Here is a 23,190-nt window from a genome sequence, read left to right as displayed (position 1 = left end):
AAATGTGTCTAAAACGCTGGGACACGTCGAATACGGCATGGGTAAGTTGTGTATACGTTAGGAGCACGATGAAAAACAATGAAGTACGCTGGCATATTACGTGGTGCGTCTAGTACGTCGTAAAATTTCAAGCATGAAAAATTTTGAGGAAAACCCAAAAGTTCAACGTTTAAAACCAGCATACTACCACGTATGGCAGTGTTTTTCAGCGTGGTCTTAACATATACAAAACGTACCCATAACGTATTCGACGTGTACCAGCGTTTTACACAAATTTTTGCAAAAATCGGCATAAGCTGGCTAAAACGTCAAGGTGTGACTGGGCCTTTACCGGAACTCGGCGAGGCCACAGTGCATTTCGAGTGGCATGGACGAGTTCTCGTGCAACCCAACTTTCTCTAGGCTGTAATAGGGTTAGGGTTGGTTTAGCTTTATGATTACGTTATCACCGTGGATGATGAGTATGTTTATTTGGAAACAAATTTTTTATGTAGCCACAGATGCTGCACAGAATCTGTGCATTCTTCACATGTTATGGTCAATTTAGACAACTTTGTTCCAATTTCGGAATTGAAAAATATGCAGTGAGAGCTTCACCTACAATGTGTTGCTGGGGTATATCGATTATGTTAGATCTGATAATGAATAAATGAACCGACTATATTAGAGTAGATTTGCATGAAGACAAGCACACACTCGCATGCAAACACTCACAAACACTCACTTACAAACACTCACATACAAACACTCACATACAAACACTCACATACAAACACTCACATACAAACTCACATACAAACACTCACATACAAACACTCAAATACACACACTCACATACACACACTCACATACAAACACTCACATACAAACACTCACATACACACTCGCATACAAACACTCACACACAAACACTCACAAACACTCACTTACAAACACTCACATACAAACACTCACATACAAACACTCACATACAAACACTCACATACAAACTCACATACAAACACTCACATACAAACACTCACATACAAACACTCAAATACACACACTCACATACACACACTCACATACAAACACTCACATACAAACACTCACATACACACTCGCATACAAACACTCACACACAAACACTCGCATACACACACTCGCATACACACACTCGCATACACACACTCGCATACACACACTCGCATACACACACATTCACATAAACACTCACATACAAACACTCACATACAAACACTCACATACAAACACTCACATACAAACACTCAAATACACACACTCACATACAAACACTCACATACAAACACTCAAATACACACACTCACATACAAACACTCACATACAAACACTCACATACAAACACTCACATACAAACTCACATACACACACTCACATACAAACACTCACATACACACACTCACATACAAACACTCACATACACACACTCACATACAAACACTCACATACACACACTCACATACAAACACTCACATACACACACTCACATACAAACACTCACATACACACACTCACATACAAACACTCACATACATACACTCACATACAAACTCACATGCAAACACTCACATACAAACACTCGCATACACACACTTGCATACACACACTCGCATACAAACACTCGCATACAAACACTCGCATACACACACTCGCATACACACACTCGCATACACACACTCGCATACACACACATTCACATAAACACTCACATACAAACACTCACATACAAACACTCACATACAAACACTCACATACAAACACTCACATACAAACACTCACATACAAACACTCACATACAAACACTCAAATACACACACTCACATACACACACTCGCATACAAACACTCACATACAAACACTCACATACACACTCGCATACAAACACTCACACACAAACACTCGCATACACACACTTGCATACACACACTCGCATACAAACACTCGCATACACTCGCATACACACACTCGCATACACACACTCGCATACACACACTCGCATACACACACATTCACATAAACACTCACATACAAACACTCACATACAAACACTTGCATACACACACTCGCATACACACACTCGCATACACACACTCGCATACACACACTCGCATACACACACATTCACATAAACACACTCACATACAAACACTCACATACAAACACTCACATACAAACACTCACATACAAACACTCACATACAAACACTCACATACAAACACTCACATACAAACACTCACATACAAACGAGCCTTTCCCCTTTGGGTGAGGCCAATAAATACCATCACCAATGTACCTACCATACTCTTTATAAATCATTGTTACTGCCAAAGCATTCTCTTGGCAAAAGTTTTGGTAGGTGGTTTAGTCATGATGGGTGGTTTAGTTATGATGGGTGGTTTAGTTACGATGGATGGTTTAGTTAAGATGGATGGTTTAGTTATGATGGGTGGTTTGGTTATGATGGGTGGTTTGGTTATGATGGGTGGTTTAGTTATGATGGATGGTTTAGTTATGATGGGTGGTTTGGTTATGATGGGTGGTTTGGTTATGATGGGTGGTTTGGTTATGATGGGTGGTTTAGTTATGATGGGTGGTTTGGTTATGAAGGGTGGTTTGGTTATGATGGGTGGTTTAGTTATGATGGATGGTTTAGTTATGATGGGTGGTTTGGTTGCAATGGGTGGTTTAGTTATGCGGGGTGGTTTGGTTATGATGGGTGGTTTGGTTAGGTACGCTGGGTAGTTTGGTTATGCGGGATGGTTTGGTTATGATGGGTGGTTTGGTTATGCTTGATGGTTTGGTTGCAATGGGTGATTTAGTTATGCGGTGTGGTTTGGTTATGATGGGTGGTTTAGTTATGATGGATGGTTTAGTTATGATGGGTGGTTTGGTTGCAATGTGTGGTTTAGTTATGCGGTGTGGTTTGGTTATGATGGGTGGTTTGGTTAGGTACGCTGGGTAGTTTGGTTATGCGGGATGGTTTGGTTATGATGGGTGGTTTGGTTATGCTTGATGGTTTGGTTGCAATGGGTGATTTAGTTATGCGGTGTGGTTTGGTTATGATGGGTGGTTCAGTTAGGATGGATGGTTTGGTTAGGTACACTGGGTAGTTTGGTTATGCTGGGTGGTTTACTTAAGCAGAGTCGTTTGGATATGATGGGTGGTTTGGTTATGCCCGGTGATTTGGTTATGCTGGGTGGTTTGGTTGGGTTAGGGTTTGCCTTAGATATGATGGATAGTTTGGTTACCCTTGACGGTTTGGTTACCCTTGGTGGTTTGGTTACCTTTGACGGTTTGGTTACCCTTGGTGGTTTGGTTACGCTGGGTGGTTTGGTTACTGTCGGTGGTTTGGTTCGACACGGGTAATTTGGTTACACTGGCTGGTTTGTAATTACCTACCCAGCAGTCACTTATGGCAGGAGATAGTAGTTTGTTCAGAGTTTCAGCGAGAACTCACCAACCCTTCATGAAAGACATCATGGCATATTTAACGTCCACCAACAGTGCTCGCAGACAGGTCCTCCGGCTTATCATCCTCCCGATGAACAACACACACATTGAAGTCTGAACCATTAAGCGAAAACACCATAATGACAGTTTATCGATGTCTCGAGATTTGAACCAAGACTAGACAGCTCAGAGGAGTGTGCACCATCCCTACAAGCTCTGCTGTCAGCTCCCATAATATGGCTGAATATATTATATCATTTAATTTCATGTTATGTTTCACTTAATATTTATCTCATTTAATATTGCCTGTTATTAACCACTCCCACCACGTGTGATCAACTATCACTAATTATCCACGATCCCCCCCCCCCCTTCCCATAATCATCAGTAAACAATGAAGCCCCTTGACTGTCAATTTCTGGTCACACAAAATGGCATTGATGAAGATGTTGTAAAAGTCTTCCATTGATGAATATTTTATCGCTTTGCCTCTCATCCGAGGGGAAAATGATGACAGGTGGATGGCTGCTCGCTGAACACAGGACATGTCAAAGCAGTTCACTGTGCTTCTGTATACTGTATTTATTTCTCAAACAGACACAGCCATGCTGTGTCATAAAAATGATATAATAAAATATCCCCGGTTGGAAACCAATTTTCCTGTTTTATTTGCAAAGTAACATTAATTTTGTGAAATACAGGATCTCGGGGAGCCGAGTAATTGGTTCCTGCGTGTTGCTAGGAACACTCCTTGCATGTGGTCGATCATACCTGGGTTGTGTGGTTCAAACACGAGCAGGAGATTAATGAGAATGACTCGTGAATGCGATGCAGCCATCATTACCTTTCAATATTCTTTATTGTACTTGTTCACCGTTTGCTTCCGATTTGTTTTCCGTTTTCCGTGTAAATAGCTCGTGCTCTCCAGGTGGAACCCACAATGTTGACCGCAATACGCGGGTTCAGGACTCGTGTTGCAAAATGCCACGTAGTGATCACCTGGACCAAATGCCATCAAATTTGTTGATTCTTTTTTTGGGGTTTTTTTTTTTTTTTCAATATAAAAGAGATCAATCTTTGTCATTTCGACATTTTTCAATTTGATTCATGTTCATCAATTTGTTGGTCCAGAAACAGTACCAAGTGAATGAAGAAACAAACGTCTTGTTATGAATGAGGTCGTTTCACAAGCATCAGTGCGGAATGGTGTCGGAAACAGGCAAGTAGGTTCATGGATCAGCAAAACTACGTAGTTATTATATCGAGTCACAGTCGTTGCACCAATGAAAGTAGCCTGGTCATGTATTTTATATTTGATTTATTTTTGATTTTAACATTGTCTGTGCCAGTGAGTTTCGTTTCACGGAGAGCGTTTCAAAAGTGGGACGTTTGTAACGCGCTCGCAAACACAAACTGCAAGCAATCCAAGAAACGCAGACATCTTTTTTTTTTTTTCATATTCCATCTGAATTTTTTTTTTTTTTTTACTTACTTTTATGTCTATTATAATTATTATCTGAACGGATGTCTAGTTGTAGAGGCCAATGTTATTCATGCAGCTTCATAGTAGCATGAAGGTGAACATAGAGCAGAAATAGTTTTCATGAGACGATACACTCACTCCGCATGAGGAACTTGATCACGGCACTGGTTCAGAGGACCATTTCTGGAGAGCTGCCATTAAATCGCTAACACCCATAAAATTGTACGTTGAAGGGGACAGCCGGCTTAACGTTGCTGTGGCAATGCGGTTCCCACTGCAAGCATTTCACCAATCGGCAGTACACGGCCCTGTAATCAGTATATAAAGCGTCAGACGTGCATGACACTTTAATATAACCTATCATGAATATTTCATGAGGGGGGTAAAATATTTCATTCATGATGACAACACGAGTGGCCCTGAAACATTGTTCATAATGAAGCCCTGAAACTTATATGAGGGGTTGTTGCTTCTATTTGTTTTTTATTTCTCCATAAATGATTGTGTGGTATGACGTGTGACGTAATGGCATAATGAAAAAGTTGGAAGGTCATTGACCCTTTAGGGTGTTTAGTGGTTTTTGTTTAGTGTTTAGTGTTTAGCTTTAGTGTTTTTCCATTTGGGGAAAAAAATAAAAAGCACAATATTTTGTTCCTTATTGAAAATAATTAAATTTAACACAAATCGAAACTCCGCATGAAAGTGTAACTTTTTTATCTGGAATCTTTAAAGTTTAAAGCCAGGTACAGGAGAAAATAAGAACTCTTAACTCAAAAAACTCGCTCTCCTAACTTCTCCGGCACTCCTTCGTTTCCCATTCTTGTTTCTTGGAATCATTCCAACAGGACAGTGTTTAGGTACCGCAGTTACCTTTAATCTGTCTAGTTTGGGTTCGATTCCCGACCCCACTATAAATTGTCAGATTGGTGCTTCACAGGCATATCGTTGCATCGCAAACTGCTCGGTCCCTCGGATGGACGTGAATCTGGGTGTTCCGTCTGCTCGCTTAAGCTAGTCACCCTTGAAGATCCCATACGGTGTCTTTGCAAAGGGCATTTGAGTGATCTCTGGCATCCTGAACCAATTACAAATTCCTGCCAAAACCAGGTCCAGTTGAACATCAAAGCCTGACCAAACGTGGAATCCATCCATTGGGACCACACTCTGTGCAGAGTGTCGGTGCTGCGTAAGCAGTCCCCTGGACTATTAGGCACAATCCTGGACGGGTCGCCACTCTGACGCAGGATACACGAATGGCTTAATCATCCCAGCAAGCTGGTACTCATTTTGCCGACCTCGGAAAAATGACAGGCTGAGTCAACCCCACCTGGTGTTAATTCAGCAGCAAACGGGATCAAACTCAGGACCCGAAGATCCCAAACCAGCCACCCTAACCACTAAGCTAACACCAAGCTTAAACGTGGAAGACCTGGGCCAAAAGCGTTCCATGGCCAATCCCACAAGTAGGTGGCAATAATTGGGGCCGGTAACGCGAGTCGTCGGAGTCGTAGCATAAAAGTAGTAGAAAAAAAAACAATTATGAAATGAGTCTCAACCAAAAATACATGATCCTATTCTATAGCAAGTGGCCAACAAGTTATCTTGGGTGCAGAAATATTTATGCAGGGTCCATAAATATTCCACGATGAAGTTATCGCTCAGTAAGAACGACCCATATTAGAGGTATTCAGTTATATGAACGAGTTACTCGGAATAGTCCAAAACACTCGGGGGGGGGGGTAGAGTGAGAAGTACATCGAAATAATTTTTTAACACATTCCTGACTCATAATTATACATACCAAAATATTAAAAGAGAATAATCTTTCTTGGACTGTCGTGAGAATCCCTTTCCATAAAACTTTTGAATGCCACCACCTGTGATGTACGGACTTCAAACTCAGTATTTTTTGAAAAACCTCCATGAGGATTTGCTGGGCTTTTAAAACATTGGGGCTGGACAACCAGAAGGTATACAGTGTACAGGGTAGAGTGAAGTGATGGGACGAGGCCATATGGTCATTATATCTACATGCTACTCCTTTCAAAAGTTAAAAAATAAAGAAATAAATAAGGTGAGCGTCATCCAATTCCGGTGGAAGTTGAAGTCATACTCAATTGACAACAAAGTAAACTTTCATACTCGATGTATTACTAGAGCAGCCATACATGTGACTACATAACAACAAAAGTTTCAGACATCTGCAGAATGGCCAAAGTTAAGAGTGATAAACGATAAACCCGTTCGTCGGATCATCAGCTGTCATACCACAGGTCTTAAGTTGTAAGGCATTGTATTAGAGCCCATAATTACAAACCTAATACTTCCATAGCACAACCATCAACCCCATATTCTCACTCATCCTAAGGGAGCTTCAAAGTCATTTTGTCGCTCACTAGTCGCTTTTTTCCCAGGAATTGAGAGATTCCACTTGGGACCTGTCAAAGGCTCTGTCCATCGAGCTATCTGCAAGCAGTCCTCCGGCGTGCTCCCTGCGGCCTGCAATACCCAGATGGTGCCAGTGGTTCCCACATCAATCCGGGCCTCGCTCGGCGCTGTTGGTGGGGAGTATTTTAATCAGAACGTGCGAACTTGGCCTTATCAGCTGCACGACAGCAGCAGTTGGCCCCGGGGAACAAATTACACTGTCAAGGCAATTCCCCAAGATCAGACACTTGGTGCTTCCGCAGTTTAGCCCATGCACCGCAACCAGTGAAATTCAAATGAGAGTATTAAACGGAACCGAAGCCGTCATCGTCATCGAGCCACGTTATGCTTTTGGCGTATCCAGATTAGCGTCAGCTTCATTAGATGGTCCCTCGGGCAAGCGCCATCACCGCAGGGGGGAAGTGTTTGTGGTTGTTTGCGTCAAATCCAACCTGCAGTCCCACCTTCTCAATCGTTTGGAACTGTAACTTCATTTTCAGCATCGTCTCACTTAGGTAGGGGAAGGAAAAGCATCAAAGGTCGAATTTTTAACCAGACCACGAGTGGTGGAACCTAGGTGCAGTTTTTGAACCGGGGATATGAAGCCACCTTTCTCTTACAAACTCTTCTGAGAGTGCTGTGGTCTGCATTGTCATACAGTCAGAAACTGTAAAACGCAGCCACAAACGCTTCCCAGGTCAAGAACAAGTCAACCTTGCATGTCATCACCACCACATCACAATATTATGACTTTAGATAGGGAGGTTTGTCTAATTTCACATTTCCACTTCTAAGCAGGTGGTCATGGAGGTCTTCAGATCTGTGTCGTGAGGATGAGAGACAGAGACAGATTAAGAGTTGGAACCATCGCTCATTGATGACCATCCTCAGCCGCAGAATGCCCAGTCCCCAAATTGTGATGGCGAAGCGCAATAACCTGCTTCGCAATTCCATGATTTGCGCGAGCAGCCTCCGGAGCTCGCTTTCCCGGGAAGGGCCCAGAGAGGTAGCCGGGCTGGTTTGTTTGATTGGCCTGCGTTCGCCTGAGCAGCAGGCGGCCCCGTTCGGGCTGCTCTGGCCGGTGGCGTGGGGCCCATCTCCGACCCCATTCTCCTGCCCGACATATGCCATCCGCCATCCCGGGTTAATGAGCCAGGCCTGGATTCCCGGGCGTGCTGGCTCGCTCCATACGAGTCCCGGGCACGGGGCCAGGCCCGGGGAAGTGCTGGCACGACTGCGTCTCAAGCTGCATTCCTGAAACACGTGCTCCATTGGGGCACGCTGAAAGCGTGCGTTTCCAAATGGGGTACTGCTGTTATTTGTGGGTTTTTATTAAGGCCTTGCACCTGTGCTTAAAAATTTACCGCCTCCTCCATAATGAGAGCTTAGCGGGTGGTGTTTTTGATAAACTTTATAGTGTGTGTTATGATAATTGCGGAGGACATGAACAGCAAGAGTATCTTTCGAAAAGTGAGCTGGCGTGTGAAACCATTCCTCCGCTCTTTAACTTCCTGATGTTTTAACTGAAATGCTTCCGGACATGGCTGATAAATTATATAATCCACATCGATAATTAGGCATCCCCGGCAGCCGGGAGTTTTTCACATGATTGCTTTGATGACCAATTTATGGACTTTCACTCATCAACCGACCGCTGCTAAATTCTACCTGCGCAGCCTTCTCTAGTCAACGCGCAGTTGCTCTCCATGTTCGGAGACCATTAAGGAAGTGCAGGACCAGTGGAATGTCTGTGGTCAGAGGTGAATGGATCACGCATCTCATGACCAATGCAAATCTTGCAACACAGACATTGATAGATATCTCCTAAATCTGTTGTTTTATCTCTAAATCTAAATCCTGTTGTTTTATCTAAATCCTAAATATCTCCTAAACAACTATATCTGTCGTTCCCCTTGCAGAAAAACAATCGGTTATGTAAGGTTGAACGACCAAGTGCCAGTAAATAAATCTGCAACGGTGTTGCCAAAGGATGGCCCATTGCTCTAACGATTTAACTGATTGATTGGATTCTGGACATAGGGCACCAAGCACCGGTGCACTGAAAGAAGACCCGCACAAATTATGAACTGGACTATCACCAAGAGTCTTCTGCTGAAGAATATGATCTCAGGGTGCAGAAAGCGAGGCAAGACTCGCCAGTATACCGGGGCCAGGAATCGTTGGGCCTGGTCTGTCATAAATCTGTCAAGCAAAACATATGCTGCACTGCAGACAGTAACAGCACGCTGGAAGTTTAGTTTTCTGCCTCATTTGATGAAACGATTAGAGCGCAATGCAATACACAGGAATTAATTTCGTTAATGCCTTGTAAGGAACGGGGGCCTATTAGCTCAATGAGCGGTGAAAATAAGCGTGTCCAGAGAAAATGTATCAGCGACGCTTCCGGGATCAGAAAGCGATGGAAAAGTTTTTCAAACTTGAGCTAATGGCCCCTGGAGCAGATGCAGACCATTAAAAGACAATTTAAACCCAAAACCCTCAAATTTATCTCGAGAAAATGAAAAATATAGCTCAGAGAGGAAACACTGTTAATTAACTACGGGGCAACAGTCCATAATTTATCAAAAGATTTGATTTTTTTTTTCTTCTTTTTTCTGCTTTGTCGTTGCCAAACATTCATTTTGTTTCTGCAGCTCAAATATATTAAAAAAAATATATATATATATATATATATATATATATATATATATGTATATATGTGTGTGTATTCTTATTCTGATGGACCATACTCTGTTGGAGTGCGTAAGTACTGCCGAAGCAGTTTCTTGGTAAGGGTTATACTAGGGGGTTTGCCATTGCTTTTCCATCAGTAGTTAGTGCAGGAATTTGGAATTTGCTCACGGTGCCAGCGACAGCTCGCCCACTCTTCACGAAGGCTGGGAGTGAAGCTGTGCTGCTGATGCAGTACCCCCTGTGTGTCAGAGAAGGAATTTGGAATTTGTTGATGGGGCTGCAGATGGCTCGCGCACTCTTCACAAAGGCTGGGAGCGCCGGTGATGCAGTGCCCCCTGTAGGTTCGAGAACGAATTTGGAATTTGTTCATGGTGCCAACGATAGCTCACCCACTCTTCACGAAGAACAGTGTGGGATTTTTGAAGTCCACCAACGAATTCTGGTAGACGGGATGCCCATGTAACGTCGATCCGAGGGATGGCACACACATTGATGAATCACCCTGCCTGTGAAACACCGGGATGACAGTTTATACATCGGTAAGGATTTGAACCCAGGCTGGACAGCTTAGAGGTTAGGTTAGGTGTGTGTGTGTGTGTGTGTGTGTGTGTGTGTGTGTGTGTGTGTGTGTGTGTGTGTGTGTGTGTGTGTGTGTGTGTGTGTGTGTGTGTGTGTGTGTGTGTGTGTGTGTGTGTGTGTGTGTGTGACCGCTGTTTCTCGGCAACCACTGGTCCGATCTAATTGAAACTTGCCAGGTATGTTGCTGGGGACCTGAGTATGTACCTTTTCAAGGTTTGATATTAATCGGACAAGTGGTTCCCAAGTTATGGCCATTTACTTACCAACCAATGACCAGACACGTTGCTGCGTGGGCGTGGCCGTTGGGGAAGAGATCCTCAGCCACGTTCCCCATTACGGGTTACAACGTACGGACTTCCGGATAGTGATGACTTAGTGTATTCTAATAATTTCTCGATTTCTTATGCGCATTTATTGATAAACACAATGCCCCAATCCAGTCGTCGTTTACGAGAGCGAAGGAACGGCCTGTGTGTTTGTTTGAAAGTTTTTTTTTTATCCCCCGCCGCATGGCGGAAGGGGGATATTGTTGTCACCCAGGTCGTCTGGCTGTCCGTCCGTCCGTCCGGCTGGCTGGGCGTCAACATTTATAGCTGTGAGTGCGATAACTCATAAACTGTTCGCCATATCGATTTGAAATTTGGGTCACACATGTACCACCTGAAAAGGAAGAACCCGATTGATTTTGGGCATGGCCGGATCCAAGATGGCCGACTGGAGCGGCCATCTTGAAAAAAATGTTTTTTGTAATAAATGGAAAAACGCTTCTCTGATTTCAATTATTTTTGGTTACTACGTTCCTCACCCCTGGGGAACTTTTTTGAGATGATGACCAAATGGTGTCTTGTTTCCAATTCACCTCCCTCATTATCTGGAATATGTATGACCTTTTTCATTCAATGGTGGGGGATTCCCCATCTCTGATGGTGTTTTTTTTTTTGGTTTTTTTTAAATATTTTTTTTGCACGTACGTTTTTTTTTGTTTGTTTGTTTTTTCTCTTCTCTTCTCTTTGTGTTTTTCCTTACGACGACATTGCGAAAAGGCAAAATACGTTGGCGCTAATTGAATAATTGGCCATTAAAACTAAATTGCGAATAATCGTAACTGCGATATGCGAACTTCCGGATAGTGATGACTTACTGTATTCTTTCTCGATTTTTTCTCGATTTATCGACTTACTCTATTCTTTCTTTCTCGATTTCTGTACTTTCTCGAAGGAACGGCCTGTGTAGTTGTTTCTGGCAAGCGGTTTGAAAGTTTTTTTTTTGTTTTTTTTTGGCACGTACGGCCATGCACGTACGGGCATGCACGTACGGGCACGTACTAGTATATATAATTATACACACACACACATTAATATAAGGGTGTGTGTGTGTGTCGTTGATTGGTATCTACATATGGGGGTTTCGGAATGTGGAATGAGTCCTCTCAGGGTGGGCTCAAAGCATCTACCTTCATTTCGGTAAGGGGTCACGATTCATGGATAGTCTTCCAACTGCAGTTTGTTTGTAATAATATTCCCAGGGATAGTTTTTAGCTCACATTTAAAGTTTTTCCGGGGAGCTTATGGGATGGCGCGGCGTCCATCCGTCCACAAATACTTGCAACTTCTTCTCAGAAACTACACATACGATTTCAATGAAATTTTACCACAACCTTCATCACCCGTGATGGAATTTAAAAAAAACGGGATCTGAAGGGGTCCACAGAGTGTATGTGGGGGGGGGGGGGTGGGAGTGGGTTGCCTACCCAAAGAGGTAATTGCGTTCGTCTTAAATGATACACACAATTCCGATGAAACTTAATGTCAACCTTCATCACCCAAGACGTACCAAAATTTGTTAATGACATTTGAAAAATCTGGCTCAAAGGGGATTTAAGGGGGGTTGCCCACCAAAATATATATTTGCTTTCTTCTCCAAAACTACACATACAATTCCGTTGAAACTTCACCACCATCTTCACCACCATCTTAACTACCCATGATGTACCAAAGTTTGTTCACGACGTTAAAAAAAAAAGTTGGGGTCGAAGGGGTTCTATCGTGAGGGGGGGGGTGCCCACCAAATTATGTATTTGCTTTCTTTTCTGAAACCACATACACAATTTCGATGAAACTTGACCATAACCTTTATTTCCTGTGTTGTACCAAGGTGTGTTCATGGCATAAAAAAAAACCTATCGGTATTTACTTTCTTCTCCATTATATATTTTGTGGGTCATCCATCTCCACCAGTTGTTGCCTGATTGTCTTATCCATCCACGACCAGGTGAGCGCCCAGGGGTATTGCCCCGATGTTTAATATCTCTATGAGGTTCTTTGTCATCATTCCTGTATGTCCAACTATCACTGGTACAACTTTGGCATTCTTCAGCTTCCAGGATATACTCACTTCATTCTTGAAGTCTTGGTGTTTGATCATTTTCTTGATTTCTGCATAGTTTAATCCAAAATCACTGCAATTAACAACTCAATCAGCAAGGCCTTCTTCTCTTTTTTTTTGTACCGGCATATGATATCTGGTCACAACGCTTTGTTTTTAATGTTCATGCTCAATGGGATCATTAGGTCATACGTGAGCGGTAGGTACTTCCATATTTTCAGTGATTACTTTGGTTAATGTTTCCACAAATTTTCTGGATCTGGGACATGAAAGTTTTTTCAGATGTGCCTGCAGATTCGTTTACAAACTCTGTTGTGTCATTGTGTACAGCTGTTCTGACATGAGTGTTTTGTGTGTGTGTGTGTTCGCTCATAAAGCATAACATATAATTATCTTTACTAACCCCACCTCCACCACTCACCTTTCTCTCTTTTTATCTTTTCTTTCTCTCTCTCTCTCTCTCTCTCTCTCTCTCTCTCTCTCTCTCTCTCTCTCTCTCTCTCTCTCTCTCTCTCTCTCTCTCTCTCTCTCTCTCTCTCTCTCTCTCTCTCTCTCTCTCCTCTCTCTCCTCTCTCTCTCTCTCTCTCTCTCTCTCTCTCTCTCTCTCTCCTCTCTCTCCTCTCTCTCCTCTCTCTCCTCTCTCTCCTCTCTCTCCTCTCTCTCCTCTCTCTCCTCTCTCTCCTCTCTCTCTCTCTCTCCTCTCTCTCCTCTCTCTCCTCTCTCTCCTCTCTCTCCTCTCTCTCCTCTCTCTCTCTCTCTCTCCTCTCTCTCCTCTCTCTCCTCTCTCTCCTCTCTCTCTCTCTCTCTCTCTCTCTCTCTCTCTCTCTCTCTCTCCTCTCTCTCCTCTCTCTCCTCTCTCTCCTCTCTCTCCCTCTCTCTCTCTCTCTCTCTCTCTCCTCTCTCTCCTCTCTCTCCTCTCTCTCTCTCTCTCTCTCTCTCTCTCTCTCTCTCCTCTCTCTCCTCTCTCTCCTCTCTCTCTCCTCTCTCTCCTCTCTCTCCTCTCTCTGCTCTCTCTCCTCTCTCTCCTCTCTCTCCTCTCTCTCCTCTCTCTCCTCCCCCCCTCTCTGTATATACTATATACTGTACTGTATATAGTACAGCGGCTAAGCACCAGAATCCTTTAGTTTTTGCAGAAAGCATGAAACTTTGCACAGGGATACTACTACCCCTCCTGATCTTAAAAAAAAATGGACCCCAAAAATCCATGCCCCCTCGTGGCCGCCATCTTGACTTTGAATACGGCTGCCATTTTAATTTGACTTTTTGTTATAACTTCAAAATTAAGCCAGATACGAAAGTTATTTATAAGGTTGAACCCTGCATTTTCAGGATCAAGGAACTCATTTAAGTCATTTCCATGCAAACTTGATGTCGGCCATTTTGAAATTCAAGATGGTGGCCACCAAATCGGAAAATATTGAATATCTCTGTTGTTAATCATGATAGAAACATAATTCAAACAGCAATTCCAATGTTTTCAGTGTCAATCAACCTGATGGCATCTTTTTCAAGGGCATCAGATGCATCAAATAACATGCTGTAAGAGGCATATCTGATTGTGCCAAACTTGATTCCAATATGTGTATGAAAGTGAAAAAGGTCAATATTCCATATTTCAGTTTAATGCAAACAACTCCTGAATGTATCAATCATTTCAGACCATACGTAGATCATTTTAGGAACAAACCTCGACACCTCGTCAAGGATGCCAGAGATTAATTCAATGAACCCCTATAGGTGCCCCCCAGTGGCAGAAAAATCACAACCGTGCCACTTATATAGGTTTTTCTGGTTTCTCATTGTCACTGATGACGCAGTTACCTTAATTTTCCTGTGAAGACAGTTATACTTCATAACAAGTGCCACCACATATGCACAGGGCAGTGCAAACTGGCTTTATTTTGGAATTTGTTCTATAACATTTGCAGTTCCCTCTGCAGGACTTAGTACACTTGCATGCAATAAGATCGAGGCAAGCTTTCTCGGCAATAGGTAGAACTGTCCACTTAGTCCTGAAATTGTCCTGATCGGTCTCCCAGCCCGTCAGATGGACTGGAAACTGTTGGCAGCTGTTCAAGGCATTGTCCCCATATATGTCCGGCTTCATATACTGATCTCCTTGTATGCTCCTCGAGGGCTGCCTTTGTAGGCGGAATGTTATCAAGGGTCCTTCACATTCTGGAAAACAGTGTCATTCTTGCAGTGTTCACATTATCATCATCACTGGTACGACATTACAGGAGCACAACAAAGCATTCAAGTTTTTCCATGATATTCTCCAGTAGAATTGGTGACACTGGTGATGACAAGAATGGAAAACACTCAGTGATCTCTGGCCACGTACGCCAGGTATTCCACGCAGACTTCTTGCCATTACTGTATTTGCAAAGGAGGATGTAGTGTCACATCCTGAGAAAGCATGAAAAAAGGGCAAACCTTTTGCCATTTCAGGGCCAATTGCTGTTGCTATCTCATGCATGGGAATGTATCGGAATTCCTTTCCTGTTCCAAACACTATCCATAGTTTTTCAATGTTTTCCAAGTTCTGAAAATGAGCCACAGCCAAAACAACAACGTCCGTGTCAACAGTCCTGATCATCACATCTTTAAAACCAGAATTCATGGCACCTTTCACATGGAGTAGAATCCTGGTGTCAGCCTCCTCATGTGAGCAAGGCTGTAGTCCATCCAAGTTGTGGTTCATATTAGAACTGACAACTGACTCATGAACAGTGGACATGATAACCCTGTCGCCAGTGTCCTTTGACACACTCTCCGCACCGAGGAACTGGGAGAGTTCATCCTTGTTGTCATCATTGCAAAGGAAGTTTTTCCAATTGCCTGGCAGCTTCACATTTGAAGACACACATCTACGAGCCCCTGTCCCTCTATTTTCTCTTGCTGTAAGCTTCAAAGTGTTTCTCTGATAAACATCCCAAACAATATCGACTCGAAGAGACCTTTCTAACTCTGAAACGATATATGGTACAAATACCTCCCTGGTATATTCCCCAAAGGTCCTGGATTCTCCAACTGGCAGAAAGTGCACCACTGCAGCACCATCAAGTATTCTTACTTCAGCAGTTGGGGTATTCAAGTAGGCTGATTTTCCGCTCGATTCAAGACATCTGCGGAGATCAGATTTCTTTCCTTGCCTAAGTTTCCCTGCTGTAGATAATGATTGTGGAAATTTCTGATTCTCGTACTTGAAAAATTCCTCTAGATTTCCTTCTCTTGACTGGCAAACATGACTATGTACAATCTAGCAAACAAAGAACAGTCACTCTTGAGTTCAGAGATCTTCTGCTTATCCTTCAATTGGGCCGCCTCATTCGGTCGACTGAATAGTGGAAATGTGTTCCTTGATATTGCTGCACTGACTGGTGTTTCATTTTTTAAGAGCCTGTCCTCAATGAAAGTACTGTACTGTTTTTCTGCTGTTGCATGAATCTGTTGGATAGTTTCAACAACAGTCGTCGGCATGATTTCCTGGGTGTGTAATGTAAGCAAATCCTTACTACGATCAAGAAATGGATTTCCTAATTCTTCTAAGGTCGAGAGAAGACCACAACCATCTTCGAAAAATATTTCTGTGAACTATGGGATTGTTCGTGATGCTCGTCATCAACATCGTTACCATCATTGGGATCAAACTGTTCTTCAAATTCAGCTATTATGGCTGACAACTGAGGGCCAGCCACCATCCATCTCCGTAGGGCACCAGGGTTTTCGGTGAGGCCAATGGCACCCCCATCACCTTTCACACGCGCATTCAGATGTTCATGGGCTTGGTCAAGTCCTATGGCAGAGAATGAATGTCCTGTTTTATTTGAAGTAAAGTCACCACGCATGAACTGCTCATAAACATCTGGACATCTTTGGTGAAGAGTGGTCATGTCACGTACGTGCATAGTGTACATGATCCATTGCAAAGAAGCATGGGGCCAATTTAGCCAAGGATTCTGTGTATAACTCGAAATCAGATGTCCGAAGTGCTCTAATGAAAGCAAGCAATGTTAACTCAAGGTTCTTTGAATTTCACGAGGTTTGTTTCAAATGATTGAAAACGTGTTCCAGTCCCTTTGACATGACCTCGTCCTCGTCCTCGCCAGGGCTGTGAAAGTCATTCGGATGTTGTCCTCCAACAAAGAATGCACAAAGTCCAGTCTGTTGGTGGCCTCTGGACTTCAGCTACATCACTTGGTTTAACGAGCTGGAACTGTTTCTCCATTATTCACACCATGTCATTGCAACCTGAAAATAAAGAACTACAAGTCTGAAGACGACGATGGTTCACGAGCGGTATTTGATGATGTAGATGGTTTCAGAAGTCAAGGATGAGACAATGTGATAATGTTTGACCAAGTTATAAAAATGATCAACATGATGTGGTACGAGTGACAGGTTATTAGCTGCAAAATGTCGAAAACCCGGTTTCGTTCAACAACTTTAAAATTTTGACCTTTGCATAACCTTTAAAGGTCCCAAAACAATGTTGTGGACATTAAAATAAGGAAACAAGATACGTGCTATAGCTTAATTGAGTTAGGTCGTCGAAGAAGGTCGAAAACCCGGTTCGATTCCCACAACTTTGAAAATTTGACCTTTGTGAACTCTAAAGGTCAAAGGTCAAGGATTATAACCTTTGGTGCAAAACTTCCTCTGGAACATTCCAGGAACAATATAACGTCATATAGGCTATATGGCATTTCGCACTCCTCGGATTATCCATACTTTGATGAAATCAGCGTAAATACAAACTTGTAGGGGACGCCACGGGCAAGGTGTTCGAGATAGAGCAAAATGGTTTCAAGACTTTAGGTGGGGAATGACCTCAAGATTATGCATAAAAAATATTGTCATCCTAACTCTCAAAGTTTGAGCGGTCGTCTGATTTTTTAATGTCAAAATTCGAAATTTTCTAAGTTCATGACCTTGTGACCTTGACCTTGGGACTAAAATGAAAAATCGAGCTCCGTGGGTCTATGCAGGTGCCATTGGGCCAACCAAGTACCGAAACCACTGCCAGATTCGACAACCCCCTCGGAGAAGAAAATGTTTTATGTCAAAATCGCAATTTTCTAAGTTTGTGACCTTGGGACGAAAATGAAAAATCGAGCTCTGTGTGGCTATGCAGGTGCCATTGGGCTAACCAAATACCGAAACCTCTGTCAGATTTGACAAATCCCCTAGGTGAAGATGCAAATTGAAATCGGCTACCCCATAAAAACACGTGTTTTGGGCATGGCTCCACCCATAATGGGCGCACCACACCCATTCTCAGGAAAACACAACTAGATCATGATATAAACCTCCCACCAAAATTTCATCAGGATCGGATCAAAACCCACAGAGCTATGCTCGGGACAGACAGACAGACAGACAGACAGACAGACAGACAGACATACAGACACACAACAATAACGAATATAGTGGTCACTTATATTTTTCGTGAAAATATTTTTTCGTGAACCAATAACACCTTTCATAAATGGGTGTGAAACAAACTGCTTAAGTAAATAACAAGAAGTCATTTATCGAAGCAGTCAATACTTTTTGTGTGTCCTTTTGCCTTCTTGAGTGCCATCACTCCTTCACCCATGCTTCCTGAATATGCCTGGAGCACTCACTACCTCTTGCAAGAATATTTTTCCAATTACCCTGAAGTCCATTCCGCAGTTCTGTAAGGTTAATTGGGTTCCTCTTGTTACCTCCGACCACCGAAGGTGACAGAGGTTATGTTTTCACCGCTGTCTATTTGTTCCTTGTGATGTTTGAAGATTTTTCAAGTGTTGTATATTAGTTGGTCTTGTGCGTTATTCTATCTGTCTGTTTGTCTGTTTGTTTATATATCAACTGCCTGCAGGTCACAACTTGAAACCGATCTTCACAAAACTTCACCACATGTTGAGTTATGTTCAATGAATATATTAATGAATATATTCATGAAACTTCACCACGTGTTGAAACTTCACCACGCGTGATCTTCACGAAACTTCAACACGTGTTGAGTTCGTCATCAGCAAGAAGCCTATTGTTGTTGATGTCAAAAGGTCAACATTGGCCAAAGTCCAATAACTTTGTCGAATTTCCAAAATCCTCAATTTTCATCTGATTGACTTGAGATTTGAAGATGATTTGCACATCCTGTCACTGAATTCAACTACCAATTATTTTTTGAGGACCTCATGGACCAAAAAGGTCAACATCGGCCAAATTTCTGAAATTGACAATTTTCATCCGGACTAGAAATTTGAAGAGAATTTGCACATTTGGTCTTTGAATTCAAACACCAATTATTTTTGAGGTCAACAGAGGTCAAAGGGTCAACAACTTCGGTGAGATTTATAAATCCTCAATTTTCAATCAATTGACTTGAAATTTGAACAGGATTTATATATCAGGTCACTTAATGCAACCCCCAAATATTATTGAGGTCAACATTGACCAAAAGGTCAACATAGGCCAAATTTCTAAAATTGTCAATTTTCATCCGATTGACTTAGAATTTGAAGAGGATTTGCATATTTTGGTCATTGATTTAACCAACAATTATTTTTAAGCATTGAAGCCGCTTCAATATTTGACTATTTACATCCGTCCGTCCATCCGTCCATCAAAAATGAAGAAGAACCTATCTAACACACTGTGCTTCTTCGAAAAATTGACCCTTAGTCTATTGAGACCCCTTCAACCTTTGACAACCCTTTAAGACCCAAAAGACCCTGAGGACCCCTAAACACCCATAAGACCCAAAAGATGTCGATGACCAAAAAGTTCCCGAGGACCAAGAGGACCCAAAATACACAAATTACCCCGAGGACCCAAAAGACCGAGAGGACCAAAAAGACCCTGAGGACCCAAAAGACCCCAAATACCCTGAGAACCCAAAAGACCAAAAAGTTCCCGAGAACCCAAAGGACCCAAAAGACACCGAGGACTCAAAATACCCAAAAGATCCAGATGACCTAAAGTCCCCGAGGACCCAAAAGACCCAGAGGACCCAAAAGACCCTTAAGACCCTGTAGACCTTTTTAGACTCCACTATAAATGGATGAGGTAGGTGTGTGTGTGTGTGTGTGTGTGTGTGTGTGTGTGTGTGTGTGTGTGTGTGTGTGTGTGTGTGTGTGTGTGTGTGTGTGTGTGTGTGTGTGTGTGTGTGTGTGTGTGTGTGTGTGTGTGTGTGTGTGTGTGCGCACGTGCGTCTCGTACAGACAGACAAAGACAGACATGTGTTTTATGGAGTTCTACTGGAGTGTTCCGATGAGGAATGTGTTACACCAAAATGATCGTCATGATCTCCTGAGTTGATTAGCCTAATTAACTGCAAATAACCCAGGATTCCCATGTTTTAAATGCACACCTTGTTGAAATTAATCGGGAAGCTTCTTTGGTCATTCCACGGCAAGGCATTCTATTCACAAAATGAATAACAAAAATAATGATTACCGTACATTGTAACAAACCATATGTTATTAATTAATAAAATTAACAACAATGATAATAGCAGTATCATTTAGCAATAATAATACCGAATGTATAATCTCCGCCCCGGCCCAAGCACATCTGGGCTTGGTGTATGGCAAATCAATGTTCAAGCAGTATAGCAGGCAGGTATGCAACAGGGGATTGAAGACCAATGAAAATTTGGTCCAATAGACCAACGGGCCCACAAGTAATTCCGAAGGGTTCCAAAGGGTAATTTAAAATGGTTATAAAGGGAAATTCTAAAGTGTAATTCTAAAGGTTTCTAAAAGGTAATTCTGATGGGTTATAAAGGGTAATTCTAATGGGTTTCATTCGTTTCTAGGCTTTGCCTATTTCAGATTTAAAATGCCAAACTAAAATTCTTCCTTCAGACACAGGTGCGATTTTTATGGTTCAATTTGCTTGAAGGATTTTGCAAGTATCGTGCTCTGTACGACATCTTTCTTGTTTGTTTGTTTGTTTGTTTGTGTGCAGGATATCTGAAACAGTTGTGAATGTATTCAGAAGAAATTTGGTGGACAGGTTGGGTATGTGAAAAGGACGAATTGGTTCGATTTTGGTGAAGACCTGGATGTGGATAGCAGGATTTTTTGAGTGATTCTTCACCATTGAGAGGAAGGACCAAAAACGATATATAGCACGATATCTCAAAAACTTGTGGACGGATTCGGACGAAACTTGGTGGTAAGGTTGGGCGTGTGACAAGGATGAATTGACTCGATTTTGATGAAGATCCGAACCCGGATCTGGATCCGATAATTTTTCAGTGATTCTTCACCATTGAGAGATAGGGATAAACCGATATATAACACAATATCTCAAAAAGTTGTTGACAGATTCGGACAAATATTGGAAGATAGGTTGGGTATATGACATGGGCAAAATTATTCAATTTTGGTGAAGATCCGAATCCAGATCCAGATACTCGAATTTTTTAATTTTTAAAGTGATTTTTCACCATGGAGAGATGAAGCCAAAAATGATGTGTTGCATGATATTTCAAAAAATTATTCAGCCTGATATATTTTACTGGATCAGGCATTTCTTGGCAGCGATATGCACTCTACTGAGTGTCTTTCTAGTTCTCTGTTTTCAGGTAATTCCAGATGCCCTTGATGGTACTCATGTCCAGACTCTGAAGGGCCATTCTAACATCTGGAGCACACCGGCTATAACCTTGTTCTCCAAATACTGTTTCACAATATTGGAAGTGTGTTTTGGATCAATATCTTGTTGGAAAATTAATCCTCTTCCAATTGAATGATTTCCACTTGAAACTACATGGTGCTGCAGTATTTGCTTGTACTTCTCCTTTGTCAGCATCGCATTAATTTTTACAAATTTTCTGACACAAACAGCTGAGATACAACCCCAGATAAGTCACAAATGCCTACACCATGTTTAACAGTAGGTTCCAATCATTGCATCTCGTAATGTTCTCCAGGTCTTTGGCATAAGAATTGGTGTCTCTTTGATCCAAAAAGTGAAAACTTTGATTAACCAGACCAGACTTCTCAATTCCATTGTTCAGTCACACAATCTTGGTGTTGCCTTGCAAATCTCAGTCTTTCGCCTTATTCTGTGATCTCAGCAGTGGTTTATTGGTGCAACTCTGCCATGGAGACCTGCTGCAATAAGTCTTCAGTGGCCAGTGCTGGATGAGATGTCAATGTTCTGGCCTGATCTCATTTCATTTTTCAGCTGTTGACTTGATTTTCTTCTGTCACATAAGCTGAGTAACTTCAAGGAGCCTTCCTGGCCTTTTCTTGTCTTGGAGTGAGACAGTTTATTTCAGACGTTGCAAAATGTACATCACACCATGATAGCTCTTCAGTTTTTCTGCTATTTCCTTCATAGTATACCCTTCTTCTCGCAGAGTTTGGATCTTTACACACTGTTCTGTTGAAAGTTGCTTCCTTGGTGCCATTCTGCGCATACTCATAGACTTTCAAGCAAAGGAACAAGCTGATGAAAACTAATTTCACATATTCAATAATTTGCCACTTTTATTGTGGTTTCTTGTAATTTTCATTTATGTAACTAGTGTGGATTACTTCAATAATTTATTATTATTTACTGTACAAAAATCAACAAACTGTTTCATGCATTTTTTATTTGTGGTAAGTGAATATTACTAGCACATAATATAATCTTGTCGTGGTCGCATGGGTCTGGTAACTTCGAAAGCCCGGCATGTCTATCAAAAGACCATGGACGCTGTCGACAACACTCACCACTGGCTGGATTGTCATGCCCAAGGTCGGTTTACTGTACCTACCTGTGAGATAAATGAAGCAGATGGGGAACCGTGCCTGCTACTGTGTAATGACTACTAATTGGCTGAGCGAACCAGCAGTGCACACCGCACTCTATCGCCATTCGTTTCAATGATTCACTTGGTTCAATTGCCCCAGGAGCACCATCTCAGATCAAGCCTGGTCTCCGCACTCACTCCTGGTCTCCCTCCTCCACTCCATCAGCGTCCCAGTCATGTGGTGGTCACTGGATGTTCTTGGGCTGAACGTGATGAACTGCGTGGCTGTGGGTATCTCGTGCTGTGATACGAGGGGAGGTGGTGGAAGCAAGGTGACAACCAGGGTACCTGAATGGCGCTCTGGGCTCGTAGCTGTGCATCAGTGTGGGTGTGAATGTTGCTGAAAGTC

General features: G+C 42.4%; 1 pseudogene; it reads left to right on the top strand.

Moving 5' to 3' along the window:
- The first annotated feature begins 678 nt into the window (after positions 1–678).
- Positions 679–2,150, top strand: LOC147022765 (uncharacterized; annotated as a pseudogene).
- Positions 2,151–23,190: the final 21,040 nt, after the last annotated feature.

Source organism: Eptatretus burgeri, chromosome 7 (genome assembly GCF_056783735.1).
Source record: "Eptatretus burgeri isolate ZD-2024b chromosome 7, Ebu_testis_v1, whole genome shotgun sequence".
NCBI classification, from domain to species: Eukaryota; Metazoa; Chordata; class Myxini; order Myxiniformes; family Myxinidae; genus Eptatretus; species Eptatretus burgeri.
This window is presented reverse-complemented; position numbering and strand designations above follow the sequence as displayed.